The sequence below is a fragment of the Gigantopelta aegis genome, chromosome 3 (genome assembly GCF_016097555.1).
Source record: "Gigantopelta aegis isolate Gae_Host chromosome 3, Gae_host_genome, whole genome shotgun sequence".
Classification (NCBI taxonomy): Eukaryota; Metazoa; Mollusca; class Gastropoda; order Neomphalida; family Peltospiridae; genus Gigantopelta; species Gigantopelta aegis.
Genome location: NC_054701.1, coordinates 44,529,007 through 44,535,231, shown reverse-complemented (window position 1 = coordinate 44,535,231; position 6,225 = coordinate 44,529,007).

Here is a 6,225-nt window from a genome sequence, read left to right as displayed (position 1 = left end):
TGGATTTAAAAAATCCCATGCTTCGACTGGGATCCGAACCCAGTACCTACCAGCCTGTTGACCGATGGCCTAACCACGACGCCACCGAGGCCGGTTTTTCTACTGGGATGTATGCGGCCATTGGAACTGATTGAACGCTGGAACGCTTCTCGTTTCGACAGTCTGCACCACCAGGTTGGATTCTTTTTTAGCGAGATTCCTTGCCTCCACGTCATTTCTCCGTCTGACTATGTTGACTTGTTTTTTTCGCGACTCGTATGACGGCCATTCTGCAGAACGCCACGGCTGTTCGCTTTTAGTCTCTACATTTCCGAGCCCGTCCTAGCAGCACTGGAAGATTGATCGCCCCACTTTAGGTAGTACTAAACCAAATAACTTCCGGCTGGGTCAAAGTTCGAGGTGCACCCAACTTTTGATAGAGAAGTGAACACCACAAGTCCTGTGATTGGTTATAAATGTGAGTGTGTTGGTTGTAAAAAATAATAGTTTCATCTGGGTAAAAAAAATGTGCAATTTTATTTCATCTAGTACCAATATGTCAAGTAGCCTTGTGCTTGAAACATGTATGGGGTACCTGTGAAAAAAAGTAGGCCTACTCGAATTTTGTGCGAAACTAGGGTAGTCATAGACGCTACCCGTTATCTCAGAAACGAGCAGCTTGACCCCCATTTTTTTATGATTCACTTTAAGTGTAAGGGGTGGTAGTATTTATATCCGTGGCGTTTATGTCGGTTGATACGTTGCAGGTAGGAGTTTTAGCCACATGTTACTATTGTCGTCTATGGGATTTGATTTGGTAGTATACACCCTTTAAGAAGAAATAGGAAGCGGGGTCGGCCCCTACTACTCTTTTCTAGACTTTACTCTGTTTTATTGTGATACCATCTCGTATCCTCCGGAGTCGGGTCCGTCCGCACCACTATACCAACCTATGACGTCTGGACTAAACCCTAGTCTGATTCTCTCTCTCGTTCAGACGGATCCTGCTTCTCATGATCTGTATTTCAGCACAACACTACACCTTCAACGTCTATTGACCGTCAGTCTAGGGGTTTTCTTGACGGGAAGCAACCCATCTCGTCCGTACAAGCTGTGCACTCACGTGGACATATAGATCGGACTTTTAAACTTTTAGACCTTCGTTCAAAAGTTTATGTCTAAATTACTTTCTTTTTTTAATATTATTAAATAGTCCGATCCTCTTCTTTCTCTTATTTATTTTTGGACTGTCCTTCTAAAATGCTCCAAATTATATAAATATTCGACCGAGCAGTCAAAATTCTGCCCATTTTCAACTCTACCCCCCCCCCCCCCCCCCCCCCCCCCCCCCCCCCCTCCTTCCATCCCGAATCAGGCCACCGATCTTTTCTAATTTCTTTTTTGACCACCCGATCTAATCTAGCGACCAAATTTAATGAGTAGAATTTTCTTTATTAATTTATATTAGAGATGCGCATCAAAATTTTAAAGGCCCACTATTTAAGTTTTGGATGTAAATTTCAAAATTGTCCGCTTAATGTGTTTTCTGTCCCGGGACAAGCCCCTGGCTATCGAGAGACAGGCCCCGGGACGGACATGCTCGAAACTCTAGTGGTATATGAGCATGTTAATATTATTCGCACTCGCGCACTCATTTCATTTCAACTTATTTTCGGGGCGGGGCGTAGCTCAGTGGTACAGCGCTCGCTTGCTGCGCGGTCGGTCTGAGATCGATCCCCGTCGATGGGCCCATCGGGCTATTTCTCGTTCCAGCCAGTGCACCGCGACTGGTATATCAAAGGCCGTGGTATGTGCTGTCCTGTCTGTGGGATGGTGCATATAAAAAATACCTTGCTGCTAATTGGAAAGAGTAGCCCATGAAGTGGCGACTGCGGGTTTCCTCTCAATATCTGTGTGGTCCTTAGCCATCTGTCCGACGCCATATAACCGTAAATAAAATGTGTTGAGTGCGTCGTTAAATAAAACATTTCCTTCCTTCAACTTAATTTTCGTGCTTATATCCAATTAAGGTTTAAGCACACTGTCATGGACACACACACACACACACACACACACACACCTCAGCTATCTGGACTGTCCAGGACAGTGGGTTAGTTGTTAGTGGTTAGCGAGAGAAAGGAGGGTGCAGTGGTATTACACCTACCTAATGTGTCCTTTCTTCAGTAACAGAAGAGATAAATATATTAAACCTTTTCTTTTTTACAATAAACCATCAACATTTAAATTAACGCAACTACTGTCCAGCGACAATTCAAAACAGCTAATTAAATTGTTTAAGTATTTGAACACTGCTACCACGCATAGAACAGACAACATTGATACATGACATATGTTATTATACTGTATATTTTACTGCTATGAATGCATTACCCATTTACTGTAGAATTTTATTGATTGTAACCCGATGCTACATACCATTCCCCGCAGTGTGCACATTATATTATTTTATATATAAATATGTGTCACAACCAGGTATGACCAAGGGATGATTCAGTTACTACTTGAACTTCTCAACAAAAATAACAACCCAGTTAGAGTTAATATAAATATATTAAAATAAAATAAACAAAAACACAGGTTTAACAAAGCTTCATGGTACCAAATTACAAAGTTATGTTCCCCCTTTTAAACTGACAATTCTACAACATTAATTGCAACCTTTCACAATCAAAAATAAATAGTTAATTAAATTCAAACAATGCTCTTATTCAGCGTTCACTGTTTAAAATTAACAACTGTCAAAAGTTCACTATACATCCCGAGTGTCCTTCAAATGCTCATGTTGACTTCATGGTCACAAATCTGTTCCACTATTCCATTTTTCTCCAAATCAACGACAGTTCTTGTCTCAAACTGCAAAATCACTAATGGCTGTGACGTCTGTTCATCTCTCGAACTCGTCTACCTCTCATGGCTATGACAACCATCTCGGCCTCAAAACCACCAACAAACAAAACTAAAACCTACAAGAAAAATGGGTCAACATACAAATATTGTGTTCAATGACACGACCCCTAAATCAACTGTCGGTGACAGTTCTGCAAATGTGCACACATGAAATAAATTAATTTCATAACCAATAGTTACCTTTAACTATTCACCATACACCTTAAATACTAGCCATATGCTAGTCACAAAACGATTCTACTACTATTTTGTAGGCTAATACACAGTGGAATCTCGGAACATAAATTGTGAACCACTATCCTAACACAAGTTCTTAAAATACCTCATTATGAACATTTGATACCTGCAATATTTTCTATATATGTTGTAAAACTTAAATACACGCTAATTAAATCCATAATATTTAACTACATAATATTTAACTATTACCTAATTATATACAACGACTATTATTTTATTTTTTATCCTGTTCAATTATTTAGACCCAAAGTTTTTGCAAATGTTACGTTTATTTCCTATTCGATATTTGTTTTCTTTGCATTTACATGAAAACAAACCCAAACCCCGACAGGTTTTATATACAAATCATCATATAAAATGCACGAAGTTGACTTAATTCCACTTTTTAAAAATCTCTGTGTCTTTTGAATGCACGTTATTTCTCCTATAAATAACTAAGTTCATTTGCATATCAAAAGCATCATTCTATAGTGCGTTTCAAACTAATGTTCGGTTCTGTCGTCCTATTCGCACAAATCGTAGTATGACCTATATTTAAGAAAATATCTGTAAACATGAAGCAGGCGCGGATTCATGTGGGGAGTTCAAGTGACGAAACGTCATTTTGAAGAAAAAAATATGTATCAAATATTATAATTATATTGTAGAATACACAAGCGCGCGCGCTGAAGGGAGAGACAGACAGACATACAGACAGACAGACACACAGAGAGAGAGAGACAGACAGACAGAGAGAGAGAGAGAGAGAGAGAGAGAGAGAGAGAGAGAGAGAGAGAGAGAGAGAGAGAGAGACGTCATTTATGTAACGACGCACTCAACATATTGTAATCTATGGTTATATGGTTATAGGGAGAGACAGAGAAGAATATGGTATGCATGCGATTGGTGGAGGTGTGACCCTCTGCACAACCCCAACCCCACTTAAGTCTTCTTTTGTATATGGAGCGGGACGTAGCTCAGAGGTAAAGCGTTCGCTCATGGTAGGTCGACTGATCGATCCCACATGGTGGACCCATTGGGTTGTGTCTAGTTCCAGCCTGTGCACCACAACTGATGTATAAAGGCTGTGGTATGTGCTATTCTGTCTATGGGATGGTGCATATAAAACGTCCCTTATTGCTGATCAAAATTGCTTATCGGAAACAGTGGCCCATGTGGCGGTAGCGAGTTTCTTTCTCACTGTCATAATGCTCCTTAACCGTTTTGCCTGACGCCACATAAACGTATATCAAATGCGTTGAGTGTGTCGTTAAATAAACATTTCTCTCGTATGTATGTGTAGTCTATATGCATTTCTAGTCGATTAGTTTATAGGTTGTTAGGTTGTTTGATAGTGAATGATATGGAAATAAATAGTTTTTGGTGTTAAAGAGTTCATGCATACATTAAAGTAATACTCCTGATGGGTATGGAGAAATAACTTAATCAGTCGACGAACTCATTTCTTCATCACTATCTTCGTTAAGGGGGACTATCACAGGGGGTATTTTATTTCTTATAAAACTATTTTGTTTTCTAAAATCTTCTTCGATCTTTATTACATGTTTAACTGCGTCAGAGAAGTGTGTAGGTGTGACAGAGTTCAATGCATGTGCAAGTTCTCTCCGCACCGTGGCCATTTTACCATCATTATGACGAGCTATGTGCCCTTTGACTTGACTCCAGATCAGTTCTATCAGATTGAGTTCAGAATGTCTTGGCGGCAGTCTTATACACAAGTGCCCATGGCGTTCAGCAATATCATCAGTAACAAATTGCTTTGCACATTTGTTACTTTTCACAAGTTCATAAAGAACTGGCTTTGTCATGTTACTCTCAAAAGGTATATTTTTGTTTCGTATATGTTTGTTTTAGCGTTTAGTGCAGGACATCGTGCAATCTCAGTTAATTTGTTGTGGTAGCTTGTGTTATTCATGACAATAACAGAAGGTTCTGGTAGAGAAGGCATAAGTTGTTCTTCAAACCATTTGATGAAATTTTCATGATTCATCTCACCGTGATAGTCTCCGTCTGGGTTTTTAGCCTCAAAGATCAATTCACAGCCATCTATCAATCCATATTTATCACAGCCAGCATGACAAATAATAAGTCTTTTTCCCTTCCCAGTCACCGAACAGAGTTTAGGAACTCGATCAGCAGCGTCTGATTTCGGCAGGTGATTGGCGGTACTTGTGCCCGGGTGGATATCGGTCCAGTGGTGGGATGTTGTGTGGTTGACATTCACCCAGGTCTCATCTTGATACACTATTAAATACCCCTGTTCTCGTAAACTAGATATTTCATGGAGATAGGACAGTCTCCTGTCTGATATATTGGCGTCCTCAAAAACCACTTTTGCGGTTGTAGACATATGTTGGTATTTAAAATCGAGGTCATGGAGTGTTCTTCGTAAAGTTGATATGGATATGTTGATTCCACATTCCTCCCTTAAAGCCACGTTAATCTTATGTAATGTAGGTAATTCGCCCTCTATAAAATCTGTATACTCAACGTCTAATAACATCTTTATCAAATAAATCGATGAGTTTTCGGTCGCGTTTTTTAACAGTGATTTCTGTGCTTGGATTCGTAAAGCTTAGATTTTTCAGTTCTTTTTACTGTTGAAACCGAAACTTTTAAGTGCAGCGGCAACTCGATCGACAATTCGATAAGAAGCACACCTAGGTCTACCGCGCTGATATTCATCTTCAAAATAATCGAAAACGTTCTTAATACACGATTTTACATCAACTGAAGTGTTTTTCGATTTACCCATATTTTTCCTCAAATAACAATAACAAGAATGTCGACTAATACATTTTCAATGAATTTATATACCCTAACTAACTTGTATTTTACGTGGTTTACACATTGCTACAATAGCACGTGCAGTCATAGATCGAAATAATGATGTTATTGACCAAGCAATGCTGTCGTATTTTGAACATTCAGGGCTGTGTCTGCGGGATGAAAAAGTGGTTGAACCCATACGAGTCCGAACAATAGCCCTTTGGTTTTTCGCAAGTAGTATATTTTATACGTGGCGGGGACAACAATGGAATACAATGGAAAACGCCACCGTGCACCGCCGGAACAATG